This window comes from Equus przewalskii, chromosome 13 (assembly GCF_037783145.1).
Source record: "Equus przewalskii isolate Varuska chromosome 13, EquPr2, whole genome shotgun sequence".
Taxonomy (NCBI): domain Eukaryota; kingdom Metazoa; phylum Chordata; class Mammalia; order Perissodactyla; family Equidae; genus Equus; species Equus przewalskii.
Window position 1 is genome coordinate 18057952 of NC_091843.1, and position 21496 is coordinate 18079447.

The 21496-nt window shown below is 41.9% G+C and overlaps 1 protein-coding gene across 15 annotated transcripts in view; it reads left to right on the forward strand.

The window, feature by feature from the left end:
• ATP10B (ATPase phospholipid transporting 10B (putative)) overlaps positions 1–21496 on the forward strand; it is a 286689-nt gene that overhangs the window by 124865 nt on the left and 140328 nt on the right. For 5 of the 15 annotated variants that reach the window (XM_070569117.1, XM_070569116.1, XM_070569109.1 and 2 more), the window contains one exon: positions 5505–5552. The exons of 7 other annotated variants lie outside the window; for them this stretch is intronic. The gene's annotated coding sequence lies outside the window, so the exon portion shown is untranslated. Of the gene's footprint in view, positions 1–5504; positions 5553–14305; positions 14414–21496 lie in introns of all 15 variants that reach the window. 3 more of the 15 variants (XM_070569111.1, XM_070569114.1, XM_070569112.1) reach the window with 1 other exon arrangement.

Here is a 21496-nt window from a genome sequence, read left to right on the forward strand (position 1 = left end):
CAAATATGAGGGATGAATTACTGTATTCACACAGGAATCAGAATTAAGGAAACAGGTACAACATTTGCATTTTTGCTTTGGAGGAACATGCTTCTGAAAGGAAAATAATTCACCTCTGATGAGGATGAAAGGAGATGAATGAAATGTTTATATGAAGGCGATGAAAAGAGAAAGCCCAGAAAGAGCAGAAAGACGGGTGTTCCTTTGGGTACAGACATATGGACTGTTCTCACGCAGCCTATTGCTATGGATGTCTACAAAACATCCACTCTGATGTTTGGAAAGACGAGATTTAGAAAGACCTCAGATGTTCACCCATGTCTTCCTGAGTTCAGTAAAGCACATGGAGAAGCAATGATCTCTAAAAAAAAACTGGCTCTGTTTTATTTTCTTTTTCACAGTCAGTGAAAGATAATTACAGACACATCATTCGTGGGTGACAAAGCTGTTCTCTTATTATCGGTGTTAGAGCCTTAGAATAAGCTGTCATGCTTACAATCGTCTCCTTCGTGATACAATTTAAAGACTAAGGTATTATGCAAAATATGAATTGTCATTCCAGAAAAGGCTTTGAAAAAAATTATAATATAGATCGATCCACCAGAAAGATATGAGGCAGGGCTTTCTTTTTTATGAAGGGTGCAAGATATTTAATGGTGTCTGTGCCTAGAATTCTATGCAGTCACATGAAAAGGAAAACTCAGAGAAAATAATTAGAGCTTAAAAGGACCATGAAAGGCAAGTCCAACCTTCTTTTACAGATTCTTGAATCTGTAAAAGTTTTTTATTGGTGAAAGGAACTCTAAAGGTCATAATTTAAATTACTATGGATTGGGTTGCTGATTTGATGGTTATTCTGTAGTTATAGAGTCTGGGACTCTAAAGGACCCAAATCCAGGTCTTCTAATTATCCTTCCACTTTATGGTTTTCCAAGAAAATTGTGTACAGTGGCTAACAATAAAAGGGATGGAAAGTACTACATTATTGATAGAATTGTAAATATTGCAAAGCTCTGATAAAAAAAAAAAGGGTAGGTTGCCTCACAGGTCTCTCCGGGGCCTCACTTATTAATTCTTACCTGGCACCTCTTTCTTTCTCTCTCCTCCTCATCTAAATCTTGACCCAGTATTCTCAAACATGCCAGTAAGAAAAGAGAGGTGACCAGGTCCCAAGAGCGGCTCAAGTCATCTCACCCATCTGGAGACATTGAATCATAAATGAATAGCAGCCTCCCCCTAGTGGCCAGGCCTGCCTCCATCTGCTTGCCACACAGAAATAGGAAGACAGAAGTGTGAGAACGAATGAGACTGAAGCTTTTCAGGGTACAATCACATTGGTCACTAGTGACCTCTGTGTCAATGCTTTGCTCAGTCAGGTAAGCATCTTCTCTTCCCTTGCAGAGGAACTGGGAAGAGAATGGACAGGGCAAAAGCTTCCGCGTGTAGGGAAGTGTTTCTGGAGGGCAGGTATTTCTGCCTCTACAATAATAACAATATCCACCACATGTCGAGTATATACAATGTGCTAGGTGCTGTCCAGAGGGCTTTATGTACATCATCTCATTTAATCTTCACAGAACGCTGTGGCGTTGGCATTATTATACCCATGTTACAGATGAGAAAACTGAGGCTTAGAAGGGTCAGTTTTCACCTACATCAGCTATCTAGTCAGTGTTTGAATACCCACTGCGATGTATAGCCACCTGCTATTCTTGGACAATAATAGAAAGATCACTTTCACCCCCACACCTACCTGAAGCAGCTTGAATCTACCATTGGTAATTCTGACCATGATCAAGTTCCCCCTACTACTGGAAATGTTGTCTCCCTATAGCCTACTTCACTGGATACAATTTTCACCCTCTTTAGCAGTAGTTCTCAACCAGGGTGATTTTGCCCCCATAGACATTTGACAATATCTGGAGACATTTTTGGTTGCCACGCTTGGGAAGGGGGTGTTACTGGCACTCCATATAGAGGCCAGGGATGCTGCTAAACATCCTACAGTGCACAGGACAGCCCCCTACAGGAAAGAATTATCCAGCCTAAAATGTCAGTCATGCTGAGATTGAGAAAACCTGTTCTGTTGACGCATAAAGTAAAGTGAACTCCTTTCTATGTTAGCATTTACATGTCTGGAGAAAGCAAAAATGTCATGTCTATCCCTTCCGCCTTATATATGCTCACACCCTTAGCACACTGACTCTCCAGTCTTACCTGGTTTTTTTTTTTTTAAAGATTTTATTTTTTCCTTTTTCTCCCCAAAGCCCCCCAGTACATAGTTGTATATTCTTTGTTGTGGGTCCTTCTAGTTGTGGCATATGGGACGCTGCCTCAGCGTGGTTTGATGAGCAGTGCTATGTCCGCGCCCAGGATTCGAACCAACGAAACACTGGGCCGCCTGCAGCGGAGCGCGTGAAGTTAACCACTCGGCCACGGGGCCAGCCCCAGTCTTACCTGTTTTAATACTCCCATTTTCTAAAAACGGAGGCTTAGAAGACTAAGTGAACTACCCAAGATAAAATACCAGGGAATGACAAAGCCACACTAGATCTGAGGTTACCTAGTTCCTATTTCAACTATCTTCTAGTTATATCATGTCTAATTTTTCAATCCACTCATTAGGAATAAGGGTGAATTAAACAATGTCTCTATTCTCACAAAGGTTATACTCCAGTAAATGCTGGCCCAATATATTCCCTACCCGGGGACGAATTATCCCCTCTGTTGACATCTGATTTGGTCATGTCTACTCTTAAAGTCAGTGAAAAGAATCTGATAATCAAGACCCTCAAGGAAAGCATGACTACTTTCATGTCAAATATAAGTCTGTGCAAATAGATCAATAGAACAGAATAGCATAAGAATGAACCCACATACATATAGTCAATTGGCTTTGACAAAGGTATGAGGAAATTCAATGGGAAAAGGATAATCTTTTCAAAAAATGGTGCTAGAACAGTTGGATAGTCATATGCAAAAAAATGAACCTTGGACCTTACTTCACACCATAAACAAGAATTAACTCCAAATTGATCATAAAACTAAATGTGAGATCTAAAATTACAGAACTTCTAGGAAAAAATGTAAGAGAAAATCTTAGCGACCTTGGGCTTGGCAAAGATTTCTTAAATATGAAACAAAAGCATGAACTGTAAAACAAAAAAGAAATAATTCAGATTTCATAAAGTTAAAACCTTTGCACTTCAAAAGATGCTGTTATAAAAATAAAGCAAATTCTAGAGTGGGAGAAAATATTTGCATGACATATATCCAACACAAGATTTAGATCTAAAATATGTGAAGAATTCTTATAAATTAGTAATAAGACAAACAATCCATTGAAAAAATAGAGAAAAGATTTGAAAAGACATTTCACCAAAAGAAAATTTACAGATGGCAAAAAACACATGAAAAGATGCTCAGCATCTTTAAGCATTAAGGAAATGCAAATTAAAACAACAATGAGATACCACTATAATCTATTACAATGGTTAAAAATTTCAAAGACTAACCGTACCAAGCATTGTCAAGAATCTGGAGCAACTGGAACACTCATGCACTACTGGTGGGAATGCAAAATGGTAAAATCGCTTTGTAAAATAGTCTGGCAGTTTCTTTTAAAAATTAAACATATACCCACTACTTGATCTACCATTCCCCTCCTAAGTATTAAGCCAAGAAAAAAGAGGAACACATATCCACACAAAGACTTATAGACAAATATTCAGAGCAGCTTTATTTATATTAGCCAAAAACTGGGAATCACCCAAATATCCGTCAACAGGTAAATAAACAAATAAATTGTGGTATATCCATACAACAAATTACTACTGCACCCAAGAAGAATCTCAAAATATTTATGCTGAGTAAAAGAAGCCAGACACACCTCCCAACAAAAAACAAAAAAGCATACATATGGTATGATTCCATTTATATAAAATTCCAGAAAATGCAGATAATCTATATGTCAGAAAGCAAATCAGTGGTTGCCTGGATGACAGGGGTGGTGAGGGATGGGGATTCATAAAGGAGTAAAAGGAAACTTCCAGGGTGATGGATGTATTCATTATCTTGATTATGATGATGATTTCACGAATGTATACTTACATCAAATTCATCAAATTGTACACTTGAAATATATGTAGTGTATTCTACATCAAATATACCTCAATAAAACCATAGAAAAATGAAGTGAAATAAAATAAGAAGGGTCTGAGGCAAAGAGAAGAGGTCTGCATCCTTTAGCTCTCTTTCCCATTTGAAGAGATGCCACTCAATGGGTAACATCTGTTTCTATCCCTCTAGCACTAACTACAGTGGCCACAAGACTCCTGCTTCCTCACCCCAGTGAGGTCTCCTGACTTCTGTCATCTCTAGGAAGGTTCTGCTGATGCAGTCATTCAGTGGTCAGCAAATGTATCCACAAAGAACTGAAAAGGCAACAATTGCTTAGAAATTGCACATTGGTGACATCGGTGGCCTCATCTTGGGTATTCTTTGTCATGAAGTATGGATTGAGTTGTACCAATCATTTTAGAGTCAAAGGTGTAGCTTGGAGGTTATACGAGTGCCAGTCTGCTAAAACACAGTGTCTGAGCACATTTTTCACTTCCACAGAACCTTGTGATACCTCATCCTTGAGTTTCATTTCACATCTCTTTTTGTACTGCTGATTACGTCTTTGAATTCTTATTTGTTTTGACTTTTCATTGTCTCTTTCCTGACCAAGAAACAAGAAAATCTTGAGCCACATAAAGACCACAGTTCATCAAGATGTTTCTTTCTCAGCAACTCTCTGTGTTTGAGAGTTAGGAATTCACATGGATGGTGTTTGGGAAGATGATGATGATGCTTTTTGACAGATTTTTGTCATCTTACCATCAGTTTTCTCTATGTCTGTATATGTTAAATAGAAAGTGGCCATAATTTATACTATACATGAGAGGCTGCCTGCTATACTAGAAATTACCACAAACTTTGGACTCAAATCTAGACTCAAAGCCTGTTTATGTAATTTCCTAGCTGTATGACCTTGGGCAAGTTTCTGAACTTTCATGAACCGCAGTTTTCTCTTCTATAAAGTGGAATAACTGTTAAGTGTTTAATAAGATATTTTCCTTAAAGAACTCTATACAATAAGCCATAGTATAGTCATTCAGATAATGGGTCTGAAGCCAGACAGTCTACATTTCAACCCTGACCTCACCACTTACTTTGTAACATTCTGTGCTCCAGTTTCCTCATCTGTAAGAATGGGGATAATAAAAACACCTACCTCATAAAGCTGGTATGTAGGTTAAATTAGTTAATACATATAAAACATTTACAACAGTACCTGGCAGAAGATTAGGACTTAAAAAGTGTTAGCTGTCTTCAGCATTATTAATGCAGCTATTATTTTTTACGTGTGCCGCCTAATAGGTGTTGCATAAGCGGTCGGCATTGTTCCTTTACAACCCTCTCTCTCTTCTGATTTTCAAAACAAATTCTGTCCCCTACAGCCATCCCTGAAGCACTTTCAAGAAAACCCAAACGTTCTTCAGATCACAGTAAGAATGACACTTTTTTCTCTTTGTGCATGTGTGAGCGTGTATGTTGCTCAGCAAAGCAAATAGAATAATAACTAATGTGAGATTTTAATTACCATGTATGTCAGTGATGCTGCTTTGTAAATCAAAGTTAATTAATTCTGAGTACTTGCTACTTCTTCAATCCTCCTACCAGCTCAGGAGCAAGCATGCTATTTTCTATGTAAATAACAAGGGTGCTTCTAGAAAGGGTGTTCAGAACAAGCAGGGTGCCATCTACACAAGAGCAATTTCAAGGCTGGAAATTTAGACTTATCATATTGAGCTCTACCCAATGTATATATCCTAGAAGAGGGCATGACGTTTCCTCACTGTAATGTTAGATAGAGCAAAGCTGCCTCCAGCAGCTGTCTTTGGGTTTATCCTTCAGAAAATGGTCCAAACTTTTTGAATCAATGATTTTGTCTTAACAGTCCTTTGGAGCGCTCCTTAGTATAACAGGTTCAATAGTATATTTGGCTGTTATGTGAAACAGTACTTCCTTTTATGTGTCTAATCGCATGGTTTTCAAACTTATTCTGTTTACTCACACTAAATCTTGCATGGAAATGTAATTCATAAAGCAGAAAATAAGAAGAGCCAAGGGGTGTAGTTTGGGAAATGAAGCCAGTAGTTACCCAACCAAACTCCACACACACTTCTGTCCCCAGCAGCTATCTCTGAAGTACTTCCAAGAAATCCCAAATGTTCATACGATTGCACTTTGAAATCTCCTGCCCTAAAGTAACTTTCTTCACTCAGTTTTCCAAAGAAGCTGCTTCTTCACTGTATTTGTGTTTCATGAAAATCCCACATTCCCTTTGACTTCACTGGCTGTGCTTTTATCCATTGCAATCACGTTGCCGTTAAGCTGCCTACTTTCCAAAGTGAAAAATCCTAAATTTTTCAATAAATCAAAACATCTTTCTTCCTATCCTACCATCATTTTCTAATCATTATAATGATTAAGAAAATGGAGATAGATTAAAAATGCCAAGATTCTTTAATCTGGAAAGATACCAGCAAAACTTCGGAATGATTGAAGTCCGTGAAATCATCATGGCACTGGCAAAGAGGAAGATGCGTTAGCTCAGCAAATTCTTCACTAATTGATCTGGGGTGGGGGGTTGGGGATTCTTCCTCGTAGCTTGACAATAAAGATCCATACAGAGTATGAGAATTTATTTGCCAATCAAAAATAGAAACCACTTTACAAGAGAATGAGTAAATAAACAAAGATGATAAAACTATAAATGTTTATCACACATCAGCCTTGTGATGGCAAATCTATGACATGTGTGCCCTCATTCCCATCTCCAATTCCCAAGGCAGAGATCACTAAATGATCGTGGCGTAGGTGCAGCCTCAGAGTCCTTCACAACCCAGCATTCCAGGCAGCCACTACCAATTAATTAATCAGTATTGGCGTGTGATTTGAAGTCTTTCTGCCAATACTGACTAGTCTGACCACCAGAATTCACATATGGGAAAACAGAAGCCCAGAGGGTGGATAATTTGCCCAATATCATACAGCTAATTAGTGGAGGATAGCCATGCCCTTTCACCAACGCAGCTCTGGTCTGTTACACTGAACATGCTAGAACATTTGTTAGACCCTGTTTGAAAATTCCTTTGTTCTTACTTCCCACATCCATGTATAGGGAGCTAAGAGCATCTCCTAGCCCTCTTTCAGTCCAAATGTTGTTTCACAGTGTATTTTCCCCTGTAGCCTTTCACAATTGATGTAACTAATGGAAGATATGGAGATAGCATCTTATAAATGTTAAGAGCACAGATTTTGCCAGACCAAGTTGAACTAGACTGATATTCCTGCTTTGCTACTTACTTACTGCATGAGCTCCAGAATGCAGTCCAACCTCTTTGAACCTCAGCTTCCTCATACACAGAATAAACACTCCTCAGAGGTATGCTACGAGATTAAAGCAAATACAATATGTAAGCGCCTAGCAAAGGGCCCAGAAAGTAGGTAAAATATTTACCCATAGAGCTTTCTTTTCTTCCCTTTCCTCTTTCCTTTTCTCTCCTCTTCATATTTTATTCCACAAATATTAACTCCTTGACCTTGAACAAGGAACTTAACCTTTCTGAGCCTCTTTCTTCATTTTTAAAATGAGAGTTACATTAGTACTGACCACATTGGGTTGCTGGGAAGAGTAAATGGGATTATAGCAGCAGTAGCAATAGCTAACTCAACTATATCTCATATAGGTATAGACTCCATACAGAGAATCTTCTAGAAGACTAACCAGCTTGCTTGCACTTAAATGTCTAGCCCCAGAGACTTTTGCCATGAATATTCATGTTATGGTCAGTGGAGGTAGAATGCAAAGGAGATACCTACTGTCAGAAGGCCTAGCTCTCTCTTGAGAGAGTCCATGTATGATGAGAAGGATAGTCATTGGATTTCAAATTTGCAGACCTGGATTCTCCCTGAGCCTGTCATGAGCTTGCTCTGTGACCATTGGTAGGTCACTTAGCCTCTCTGGACTTCAGGGTAATCCACCAAGCCCACCTCATAGCACTGGCAACCCAAATGAGAAATAACCAGGGAAATCTAAAGCTCTTCAAATGGAAGAGATCATTTTTTTTCCTTTTCCTAGAACAAAAAAAAGGAGGAAACCTGCCCCCTGAAGTTTGAATTGGCTTTAGTTTGTCTTTATTCTCTTGCATGTACAAATACCTTTTTATATAAAGATCTTTTTCTTTTTTACTTAAGATTGGAAATGTGGCTGCCCTACTTAAAGTCAAGAATGTCTGTGAGCAGCCGTTCCTTACCTCCTACACGTATAGCCAGTTAGAGGATGCACACTGATCCTGGGCCTCATAGACTCTTCTTCCGCTCTTTATGTAAAGATTTTGTGTTCAGAGAGTCCCTGAGTTATTACATGTAATGACCTAGCTCAGCCAGGATGAAAATGGGAAATATATTTTCTCTTGTGCCTGTACCCCGTGACAAACAGACACATTTGCATGTATGCACATACATATACACACACATTTCTTTCTCCAGAACCCTTCAGTCAAACATCTCAGAATTCCTCCTTGCAAGGCTTTGTGAGACTCCAGAGTAACAACCAAGGGGATGGCACCAGTGATGGTGTCAGTTCTGATGGACCACTATGACCAGCAGCAACGAGTTTCCAGAATGGAATGAAAGCACTAGGTAATTGAGAACAAGTCCTTTGGGCTATTAGGCATCTAGCAGACAGTAAGATAAATCCTCATCTCCTGCTAGTTATAGAAAAAGAGATATATTTTTCCCCTACAAAGAAAGTGAAAGGACTAGACTGTTATCAGTTACCATGGCAACTCAGATCCACTTGGTGCTCAGTTCATCATGTCATGATGGAAGACTGGAGGAAAAAAGGAAAACAACACTAAGCTTCTCTCTGCTTTTTGTCAAATATTTTGAAGTGACATTTCAGGGTATGAGCCTAAAACAACTTTTTCTGAGTGGAAAGGAGAGGAGACATGAGGGGGAGATAAAGCGGGAGTGAAGAGCCTGGGGACGCTGGGGACATGTTTGAGAGAAACTGACTGATGTGGTCAGTACTAATGAAACTGAGAGGCAAGGAAAAGAAAGCAATAGGTATTTATTGAGTGCCCACCACATGCTGGGTGCTGTGCTTAATAATGAGCAGTCTGCAACCTCTCAGAGTGCTCTGTCTGGAAAAGAAAGACAACTAAACACACAATTACAATATAAGGCGCAAGTTCTTCCAGGGCATAAGTACAGGGGGCAATGGGAGCAGGTGTCAGGTGGTTGCTGCTGGCGGGGAGGGAGATTTCCCACAGGAAATGTCTATGCTAGCATCTCAAAAATGAGAAGGGGAGACCAGGTGAAAAACTCCTGGTTGGAGGAGTGAAATGTGCAAAGGCCTTGAGGAGAGAGAACTCTGGGACTTGGAGGACACGAGAAGTTCACTGTTGCTGGAGTGGAGTGTGTGAGGGCTTAGGAAGAAGGACGAGCTCGGCTGGAGAAGTTAGCAGGGACTACGTTGTGACATATCTTATAATATGTCATATTTAAGGGTTTGGAATTTACCTGAAAGGCAATGAGGAGCCATTAAAGTGTTTTAAGCAGGTTTGGAGCGACTGGAGGATGGCTCTGGAGCCAAACAGTCATGGTGGAGTGAATAAGGGAAATATTCTAAAGTCAAGAGTGCAGGTGATGGATCTGACAAGACTAGTGGCAGTGGAGAGATGTGGATGGATTCTAGAAGTTCTATGAAGTAGAATCAACAGAACTTATTGGAGATAAGAGAGAAACAAGTGAAAACTGAAGCCCAAGTTGCTGGGCAACAGAGTGAATGGCAGGGTCATTCACTAAAAGAAGGTCAGTGATGGAGGAGTGGCTTTGGGGTCATTTTGGTTGATTACAATGAGGCTATGTTGGTTGAGCCACGTTAAGCCTTTAGAATGGCACTTGTCAAGCTTTTGTGTGTGGGTATGCTCAGAGTTGGAAACAGGCCTCATGGAACACTGTGAGAAAATGACATGTTTAGCTTAGGATATGATGAGAGGGACTCTAGAATGAGATTTTGTGTAGATCCCACCATCCGGTGCATAAGAGCAACCACAGCAGAATGATTCAGAGCATCTTCTTAGTCCGCATCTTTAATGACAAGCTGCCTTCCTTCTGCATCCTTCGTTACTGCATGTGAAAGATTAGAGTCACTCTTGGCCTTGGAGGAAGAAGGAAATTTACTTCCCCTGTTGCTATTTGCACTGATATCCAGGAACTTAGCTCTTGTGGAGCTCAACAACCTCAGTCAGGTTTGGAGAAATCTATAGTGAGAATGCCAAAGGTGGGACATGATAGAGTGAGAAGAGGATGTGGCCTACATGAGTTGTCTCTGGTCGGCCAGCTGGCAGGCTAGAGGATTCCACCTGTGACCCTCACATGCACTCACTTATGCTCTATTCTGTCTTCCAGCAAGGCCAATACCCTACTGATCTTCTTCTTTTAGTGGCCCACAAGCTTGCTCTGAAGGCTGAACTCACCCATACTTACAACCATGCAAGATCTTGGCTTCCACCATTTTAACTGCCAGGAATGTGCATGAAGTCAGAAGGTTTGCATTTGAGACCCAGCGCCACAATAGCTGACGTGTTAATCTTGAGCAAGTCTCTTAATTCTCAGAGAGTGTCCTTCTCTGTGATGGAGGGATAATAGTGAGCCCCACCCACCCAGGTGGTGGTGAGGAATAAATAAGACAGGGCTTAGGAAGAGGTGTGGAAACTGAAACAGGAGTTGGGGCTCACTATCACAGCATGGAGAAGGGTGCTGGGATTATAGGAAGAGGAATTCTCCCGACTCTGTCCTGCTGCTGTGCATGTCTAGACCTCTCTGGGGGGCATTCCCACAGGGTAATCTTGAATCTTACTGTAGGAGGGTCCTGAGGTCTGAGAAGATAAAATTCCATATGTGTAATAGAGCTACCACGCCCAGGCATTTCTTCTCCCAGCGGATAAGACAATGAATAAATAAACTCTCCTTTGCAGCTTTCCCATTTGTCAACCCTCTAACGTAGCCTTGAGCACAGTCCCCAAATATGGGTACTTAATTTATGCTCCCTCCAGCAAGTAGCAAGAAGTTACCCCTAGAGTAACAGAAAGAGCATGGGTTTGGATTCCGACCACCTAGATTCAGCACTGACATTTACCAGGTGTGCTGCTTTGGATAAGTCATAGAACTTCTGTGAGTGTCTATTTCCTCATCTGTAAAACAGAGATTATCCTTCTCAAATGTTCTTATAGGGATTAGAGATAATTTAGGTAAGGGGCCAACCACAGGGCCTTGTGGGCACTCAATAAGCAGTAGTTACATTCTTTCATTTCTAATAATTTATAATAATAATAATAAAATAAGAGGATAATGCTTCCCCAGATCCTTAGCCCACCCTCTCTCAAATTTTCTATCAGTAACTACGGCTGTGTAAGGATTTCTTCCCATCCTGAGGGAAGCATCTGAATTCAGTAGTTATGAAACAAGTCGACATCAAAAAGGATTAGGAAAAATCCTGTCTCTGGTTCTAGCCCTATGACTGCTCAGAAATCTCAGCCAGCATCATTCTAACTGGCATCTCAAAGTCACTCCTGCATTTCAGAGCCCCTCTGCAGGAGCCAGGTCCCATGAGATGGGGGCAGCATCTCTGCAGGCAGAGAGGGTAGGAGGCAGCAGAGAGAGAGAGAGATGTCTAGCTGGGCCTGTGGTCCCCGGCGCTCCTTCGTACCCAGTGGCTGTGTAAAGGGTGGATGTAGGGTATTTGGTTTTAATTGGGAAATGCTATCAATTGTCCTAGGCTCATTTAAAAATCTATCAGTATCAGGAAGTAGACAGATTAAGCAATGAGGAAGAGAAAGGAAAAAAAGCTGTCAGCGCCCTGCTTTGTAGGGAGGGAACGACCTGTCTAAGCTTCACGAGCGAGGGCTGTGCTGAATGCTAAGAAGCTACCAGAGTCGATTTTGAGATGCTGGAGAGGGAGAGGAGGTGTCTGAGCCAATTCACACAAAGTCCTGGGCAAGCTTGTTCTCGTAGCTTCCAAAGGTGGGACTGCAGTGATCCGCACCCTGCAGTTCAGGTTCCTGCAGCTGTTTCTGGCAGCATGGCAACTGTGCCCCCTGGCTGTAAGCCATGTCAACAACACCTGCAGATAGTTACTCCCCTTTGCCTCCCTACTGGCCAAACCCTGAACTGGGCCCAGTGACCTTTTCATCCTGGGAGACATCAGTCAGGCTGAGTCCACCGTGGACCTGAGGCAGACAGGGAGAAGGGTGATAGAGATGTATCAGAGGTTGGACAAGAAGAGAGAAGGCAAAGAAAAGAAGGGAGGACAAAGACAAAAGCAAGCTATGAGAACAGCACGTAAAAGGGATGTGTGACAGGGCTGTCATAGCAAAGTCCCACTACCCAGGGGCCTTAAAACAACAGAAATTTATTCTTGTGCAGTTCTGGAGGTCAGAAGTCTAAAATCAAGGTGTCTGCAGAGCCCTGCTCCCTCCAAAGCCTCTAGGGCAGGCTCCTTCCTTGCCTCTTCCAGCTTTGAGTAGCCCCGGATGTTCCTTAGCTTGTGGTAGCTTAGCTCGAATGCCTGCCTCCGGCTTCATATGGCCGTCTCCCCTCTGAGTCTGCATCTGTCTCTTCTTCTTACAAGGACACGTCGCACTGGATTGGGGTCCATTCTGATTCAGCATGACCACATCTTAACTTGATTACATCTGCCAAGACCCTATTTTCAAATAAGGTCACCTTCACAGGTCCTGGGGTTTAGGACTTCAGCACATCTTTGCGGGGGACACAATTCAACCCATTACGGGTTGTTCAGAGGGCTGCTGTCTGGTTAATTTAGTCCAGTACTGCAGAAGGCTGGAAAAGGACTAGTCAGGAACTCAGGGTTGCAAATGCAAATGCCTGCAGGGGCCAGGCAGGTAAGATAATAGGCTGCAGAATAGGAAAATGGTGCTTGTCCCTTTGCCTGGAGTCTTTGGGACAGGAGTAGACTGGAGTGCATACCCTGAATAAGGACAAAGGCTCCTCAGCTTCAGCCATTGTTCCCTGTGGGACTGAGGCCCAGGGAGGCCAGACCTAACCATGAACCAAGAATCTAGATTTATATGTGAAATCTCACGATTCTTTTTACAACTTTGGCAATTTTTTTTGTTTTATATGATTCAGGCCAAACTAAGCTCATCAGCAAACTAGGAACAGTCATGAGCAGCCAATGTGCCGCTACTGGTGAAGGAGCCTTAGGTTCAAGTCCCAGGCTTGCCACTTGCTGTGTGACGTTGGGTGACTCACCTCCCATCTCTGGGCCCAATTTCCTAATGGAGCATGAGACGGTCTTGATCACCCCACAGAGTATGGTGGTGAATGTTCAAAGGTCTGGGGTGCCAGGCCCACGCTGGAGGTGCTTACAGATTAGTTTAGAAAGAAGACTTACACAGCGGAAAACCTGAGTGACCTCATGCAGTTGTTCTGAGGATTATATAAGTGGATCAATTTAAAGCTACTAGAAAGTGCCTGCCCTGGCCTAAGGCTGAGTAATTCCTCTCTCCTGCTTAACTCCTTCCAGGGCTCCCCTGAGTGAGGTTCAGCGGCTGTTTTAGCACAGCGGCTGAAAGCATGGATTCCAAATGCAGAGAAGTGAGGGAGAGAAAATTGAGTGGGTAAGAAAGACAGCCACAGAGTGGAGACAGACAGAAAGCTTCGAATTCTGGCTTTCACGCTGCTGATGACAACAGCTCATTGTGCCTATTTTACAGATGAGGCACTGTACTAAGAGCCTTCACAATTAGTCCTCATGCCAACTCTGTGAGGTAGATATTATAATGACTCCTATTTCATTGACAAGGAAACAGAAGCCAGAACTCCAGAGTTTTAGGTGAAATCTCCCAATTCCTTTAAATTGTGGCAGCTAAATCAAACTTTTTTGAAACATCGTGCAGTCTAAACTTTAGCCCAGCTGCAATCCGACCCCACCCGTGGGCAGCCGCTTTGCAATCTTTGCTCAAGAGCCTTAGGTTCCAGTCCTAGCTTTGCCATTTTCTGTGTGACGTTGGGTGAGTTATATATGCTCACTGGGCCACGGTTGAGATGTTCAATAACTTGCCAAGGTCACATAGCTTGTAAGTGGCAAAGCCCAGGATTTGAACCCATGCTGTCCAGGATCTGAACTGCAGTCTTCAATAAATGTTTCTGATTCTCCTCTAAGACCCTCCACCAATCAAGCTACCTGGATCTAGGTGGGACCCAGGATGTGGACCCACTTGCCCTGGCTGATGCCTTTAACAAACTCCAATGATGGACGATGGGAATGGAAGTAAGTGCCTGAAAGATTGTATTGACTTCATTAAATGTGAAGGGCAAAGAAGAGGCAGGAAGGCCCTTGTCCAGTGCTGCATCATTTGGCCTAAGATTGCATCATTGAGCTTTTTTTCCCCCTCCATCATGTGACAGTTTTGATTCGTGCTTCAAAATAAGAGGAATCTGGCTTTAATATTGGGTGTCACTGAGTCTTAAAAGCTCTTGATGTAAAAATGAAGCTGCCCAGTGGTTTTTCATATTTATTTTTAGCAGAAAACCCTTTTATGAAAAAACAAAACCTTACGTAGAATGCCAGCATATAAAATAGAATCAGCTGGTGTCCATTATGTGCAGCTAAGGCATAATAATGATGATGATGGCAATAAGGACAGCAGCAGCTAATCCTTGCTGAGAGCTTGCTGTATGCCAGGCACTATTTATTGTAAGACCTGACCTAACAGCCCTAACTCATCCAAGCCTGACAACAGCCCTAAGAGGAAACTGAGACACAGAGATGTTCAGTAATTTGCTCAAGGTCACAGAGTTCAGTGTGGGAGTCAGACAGGCTGTCCTCAGGGCCCAAGACCGTTCCTACCCTTCTGCTCTGCCGTTCACCATGGTTCACTGCAGAGGTGCCCACTAAGAAGCAGCCGATTGCAAATGAGAGCCAGCAATACAGAGCTATGCCTTTTCAGCTTATGATCCAGGGTCCTATTGAAACCGCTGTGTGCTTTTCCTATCCACAGGGACTTAATGCACGTGAAAACTATCTCCCAGTGACATTTACATAGGCCTGTCATTGTACTTCAGTCTTAGCTCGTCTGTCTTTGAGGTGCTTCCTAGGGTCTTTCGAAGAGATATCACATCTGCCCCAAAGAGTAAATTATAAATCAGAATATCCTAAACGATATTCTCTAAATTTGGTGAAAATCTGTTCAGAGTGGTTAGAAACAAACAGGCCCCCAATTCACTGTATTTATACAAATAAAAGAGGGACTGTACTGATCCAAGAGAGCTGGGGGCCTGGCAGTAGCCCATGACACGTCGTCTGGGAACCTTAGGCTCCAGGAACCCAGGTGGAAAGCCGTGGTTCTCACCAGGAAGAAGCACGCTTGTCTGCTCTCTGGGAAAGGGAGAGAATGGTGCCCTGGGCCTGGAGAAACAACAGTGTTTGGAAGTAGAGTCAGCTTAGGGCAACAGCAATCCTTAGGCTCTGACCCTCGGGCCAGGGAGTGCTGCAGCTCCCTCGGAGGCACTAGGTCATGGTCGCCCTTGGATTTGCAGAGGCACCACTAATAGCCAATTTGGGATCAAACAGAAGGTATTAATTTGCATGATTAGGTCGGAGCTGATGGTACAAATAATAAGTTAAACCTCTCTTGAGCTTTATTTTCTTTACACTCTACTGATAAAAAATAACTTTTAAATAAAACATTGAACTTAAACCTTAAGCTTCTAGAGAGTTGAACCAGAATAGGTTTCACAACCTTGGCATTATTGACATTTAGGGCTGAATGATTCTTTGTTGTGGGAGCTGCCCTGGGGCTTGTAGGATGATGAGAAGTTTTCCTGGCCTCTACCCACTACAGGCCACTAGCATGACCCTCCCCTTCCCCAGTTTGTGATAATCAAAAATACTTCCAGAGGCCAGCCCCATGGCCAAGTGGTTAAAAGTCTGTGTGTTCCACTTGGGCGGTCCAAGTGCACGGGTTCAGATCCGGGGCGCAGACCTACTCTGCTCATCAAGCCATGCTGTGGCAGTGACCCACATAAAAAGCAGAGGAGGATTGGCACAGATGTTAGCTCAGGGTGAATCTTCCTCACACACACACACAAATACTTCCAGACATTCCCAAATATCCCCTGGAGTGCAAAATAAATCCCAGTGAGATGTGAGAACACTGAATTAGATCATTTCAGAGGTGCCGTTTGACTAGAATCTTATGATCTCTATGATAGTTTAGATAAACTTTAAATAAAAAGTTTAACTCAATATATTTTCCTATTGCTAAACTTGTCCTTTGTCTGGACGCCCTGGTTCACAGTTGAGGCTGAGATCACAGCGATTCAACAGCACTCCAGTTGCTCCTGGCTACTTGACCTCAAGTCAGTTACTAAAAAAACTTAGCTTAAAAATCCTTCACAGACTGACCTCCCTCACCACCTTGTGTTGCCTCCAACTCCCTTCTCTCATCATCCCGCCTCTTCCCAAAAATGTAAAACAAGAAGAAAAATGAAAATAAATTCAAATGTCTTGGCTAAGGCAGTGAAACTCACCCAGACAGGCTTTCGCTTACCAAGAGGCATCATTTATTTTTCACTTTATATTTTTCAATTGTCTTTTTCTCATCAATTTTCCCCAGTAATTACTACTTAGCTACCTAAGAGCTTAAGTCACACACTCTGTGGAAGCACAGGGGTTAAGAATTTGAACTCCACAATCAGACCACAGCCTAGGTCTGAATCCCAGCTCATCCATCCGTCGCCAGTTTCAGGCTTGTCGGTAAGTTCCTGAAACTCTTAGCTTCAGTTTTATTATCTACAAAATGGGGTCAGCAATAGTGCCAGCCCCACAGGGTTGTTGCGAGGATTTAATAAAATACGGTGGGTAAAGTGTTCAACCAGAGGCCGTGCATATAAAATACAGCTATTACCAGTATCATCATCACCATTATAATTATTTTTAATTATCACTTCATTCCCTTTTCTACTGTTTCAGCTAGAAGGATCTCGAGGTAATGATTTCAGGCAGCTAGGGGGATTGCTTTAGGAATTTTTGTAGAAATTAAACACTTTTGAAAAGCAATTTAAATTTATTTCATCAGCCCTTTCAATCACTCTGAGATTGCCAGCCAATGTGTCTGTACAATGTCTACGACAGACTCAGCCAAAACCACAAAGCAGGAAGTCACAAAAGACCCTCCCCAACATGCCCCTAATCACTTTTCCCTTCTTTGTTTTCTTAGGCACCTGCATAGGGCCTTTTCGCTCCCTCCACCTTTCCTTTTCCAAAAGTATCTACTGCCATCAATTGAAGTGGCTACACTTGAATTCAGAATGACAGGAGAGAAAAGATCTTGTTTCCTTGGTGAGATTTATTTGCTTACGGGTGAAAAGCAAAGACTTGCAAGAAAGAGGTGAATCTTAGTAGCCGCTGCCCCTTTCTCCCCACCCAACATTAACTTCCTGCTGCCCGTATGTCTGGCATAAGGAAAACAGCCCTTTAGGATTTAAGGGTTCAAAAGACATGCTGACCTTTTTTTTCCAATCAATAAAGATTGAAGTGTTTGCCATGGAATCCTATTTCTTCTGTGTAGGTGGTCAGCGATGAGGGGTCTAGGTAACGGCTTTTTTTGTACATAATTAGCATGCTCTCTATAGCATCACGCCTACACCCTCAGTCTGGAAATGCGCAGGCCGGGATTAGACTCCCAGCTCTGTCATTTCCTAGCTGTGAGAAAAGGATTTTCACCTCACGTCGTTTAAAACACTCTCCTATGCATTAGCACGATGGTCCCCGTGCTAGCTAGCCTTGGGGAGACCGGGGATAGACAGCATTAACTCCATTAAACCAAGAGTCAGAGAGGTTGTCAGTTGCTCAAGATTACATAACAGTTTGTTGTGGATCAGAAAAGAACTTCGGCGAGTTTTTTGACCTATTTGAGCTTCAGTTTTCATATCTGTATTTCTTCTGCTTAGGGTTGGGCTAATGATTCAGTTTGCGACACACTTAGCCCAAAGCCTGCCATCTAACAAATGCGCAATAAATAGTTCTGGAAATAATGGTTATTCAGATGAAAATAACTGTGGTCTATGCAGAACAGTGTACGAAAAGTGTGCTGCACTAGCAAGTAAGAGACTTGACCAACGTCCCCAGATCCGTTCCTAAGTTATCTCACGTGACTGTCTTAACCTCTGCAGTGCGGGTTCCTATCAGGATCAAATGGAGTTAATATTATCTGCCTCTAATTGCTTAGAAAGATAGTGAAAGTCTCGACTAAGCTGTAGGATAGAAGTCATCCTTAAAAAATGTAAAGTGCCAAACAGATTTAACTACTAATAATTTTCTCATTCTTCATACACTGTTGTTATCACTGTTGCATTGGATCCTGGCAATGGCAGTTGACAGGCTAGCTACCCACACGCTCTTCTAGCACATTCCCAGGCAAGGAGGGACTGCTAGAAACTATCACTGAAGGCAACTCAAGGCAGAGTCAGGATTAGGACCCAAGCCTCTGACCTAGGTCTACTTTCTTCCTCCCTCACAAATAGGCGAGGTCCTCCAGACACTGCTCCCATCCCCTCTCTGGACCTTGTACACTGGATCTATTGACTAATGGCATTAACAAAATGAGAAGCGTCAGATGATTCTGTGTAGCCATTCCGACACTAAATTTACAGAAGCATTTCTTCAGAGCTACTTGTCTTTCCTTCCTTTTCTAGCTCTTCAGGGTAAAAGAAGGTTCAGCTGCTGATAACTGGTGATGTGCTTACCCTGCGAACAGTTCATAAAGCGTGACTGCTTCCAGGAGAGCTATTTGTACAAGCCTGGGAGAGGGCTCAGTCCACTAATGGAGGCGGCAGAGATTGCCTGCAGAATAAACATGCAACTTCTTCAAGATTGCTACTGTATATTGAATAGCTTCCTAATGGAGGCTGGGACAATGGATGTGAGGACTAGGGAGGCCATCTCTATTCTGTGAGCTTATCAAGTCCCATTGAGATGTGAGCCGAGCCATTTAAAGAGCTGTCAAGGGATGTAATCTTCCAAAGCAGATCAGCGACATGTTGGGGATGGAGGTCAGGCAGAGGTCCAAAGACTTTCACCACTACTACTCCTTCTTGCAGAACTCAGCTGGAAAAATGTACCCAGTGCGGGAACTCTTGATATTGCAGGGCCTTTTGTACTTTGCAGTAGCAGAAGTCGTTAAGTAACTTGAGGACAGGTGATGCCAATGTACCATTGCCTGATTCGGCATTTGTTTTGGGCTGAGGCCACAGGCCATTGCTGGACTGATTATGGAAGGGGAAAAAAGTCAGTCTAGGACTGGGATTGTTTAGTATTAGAAAGCAAAGACCAGAGGTGAACCCGACAGCCCTTCAGATATCTGAAGAGAACTCTCAGGGGAAAGATGACAATTTTTTCAACATCTCTTCACAGAGCAGAGCCAGGGCCAATAAGTGGACATCATGGCAAGATGACCCCACATTTGGAAAATTGACAGTTCAGTGGTCCAAAATGGAATGGAATGCTTTGTGAGGTAACAAGCTCCCCATGTGAGGAGTCCAGGCACCGAGTGGTTTACAAACTGTTCTGTGTAGCCTCAGGCTTCTCTTGAAATTCAATAAAGTCACAGCGTATGTAGGAATTAGCTTTGACAATTGGCCCTGAAACAGAAATCACATTTGGTCAAAATTGGTTTTGAAAATCCTTTAAATCATCCATAAAATACAGGGCTGTGGTTTTATTTTTCACAACCCTGAACAGTTAAAGCTGGATTGCTTCTGGGGACTATGTGGTTGAAATTGATCTTTACACATGGGAATCACTTTCAGTGGGATTAGATGCTCCAAGATTAGAGGAATCACAGTCATTCACTTCTCTTACCAGGGCACATGCTCTGTGGGTAGATGGAATGGCAGGATGAACCACACATCTTATTTAAATTGACGTACATTTATGTGTACGTGAGTGTGTGGCACCTATGGTTGAGTGTGCCAGCTTAAAATTAGAAATGCTGCTGGTTTATGAAGCTCATGGGATGAGGGCAGGGTGAAATCTGGGCTCTCCCATCTTTGCTCTAATTTCAAAGGCTCCTCTATCTGTCTTACATATCAGAGTTTTCTTTCCCCAGTTTTATTGGGTATAATTTGAATATAATAAAATTTACCCATTGGGGTGCAGTCTGACTTTTAATAATTGTACATAGTTCTATAACCATTCACCACAATCAAGTTATAGAACATTTCTATCATCACCGAGTGTTCGCTTACACCCAGGCCTCTTTGCAGTCGATCCCTTCCCTTTCTCCTCCTTCCCTGGAAACCACTGATCTGCTTTCTCTCACTATAGTTTTCCCTTTTTAGGAATTGTGTATAAATGGAATCATTTGGTTTCTATTCGTCTTTTGTGTTTGATTTCTTTTACTTAGCATAATGCTTTTGAGATGCAATCACGTTGTTGAGTTTATTAATACTTCATTCCTTTTTATGTCTGAAGAACAGTCCATGATATAAATATATGACGACTTTTTATCTATTCACCTGTTGATGGACATTGCAGTGGTTTCCAGTTTTTGACTATTATGAATAACATTACTATAAATATATACATTCGAGTCTCTGGGTAAACATATGTTTTCTTTTCTCTTGGGTAAATGCCAGAAGTGAGATTGCTGGGTTGTGTCTCTTTAGCTTTATAAGAAATTGTCAAACTGTTATTTGGTACTGACGGTCCTATCTTGTACTACCATCAGCACTATATGAGAGTCCCAGTTATTCCAGATTCTTCTCAAGACCTGATATGGCACTCCTTTTAATTTTAGCCAACTTAATGTGTGTATGTCATTTTAATTTGCATTTCTCTGATAACTAACAGCGTCGCGCACTTATTTATTGAGGATTGGAGGAGACACAACCACTCAAGTCTCTCAACCAAGTTCGTTTTCAAGTGCTCCTTTTATCTTCTTTTGTGAAATGCCTATGTAAATATTTTGTCGACTTTCTAAATTAGGTTGCGTCTCATATCATAACTGAGTTTTAAGCCTTCTGTATATTTTCTTGATGCAACCCCTTTGTCAGATATATGTTTTGCAAATATGCCCTGTAAGAGTATGTCTCACTTTTTGGTTTTCTCTGTGTCTTTCAAAACACAAAATATTTTAATCTTGCTATGATCCAATTCATGAATTATTTTCTTTTATAGTTGGTGCTTTTGGTATCCTATCTAAGAAATCTTTATCTAAGTCAAGATCACAAATATTGTCTCCTATGTTCTCTTCTGGAATTTTGTTGTTGTTTCAGTTCTTACATTTTGGTCTACGATTCCTTTCAAATTAATTTTTGTGTATAGTGTAAAGTAAGAGTCAAGGTTCATTTT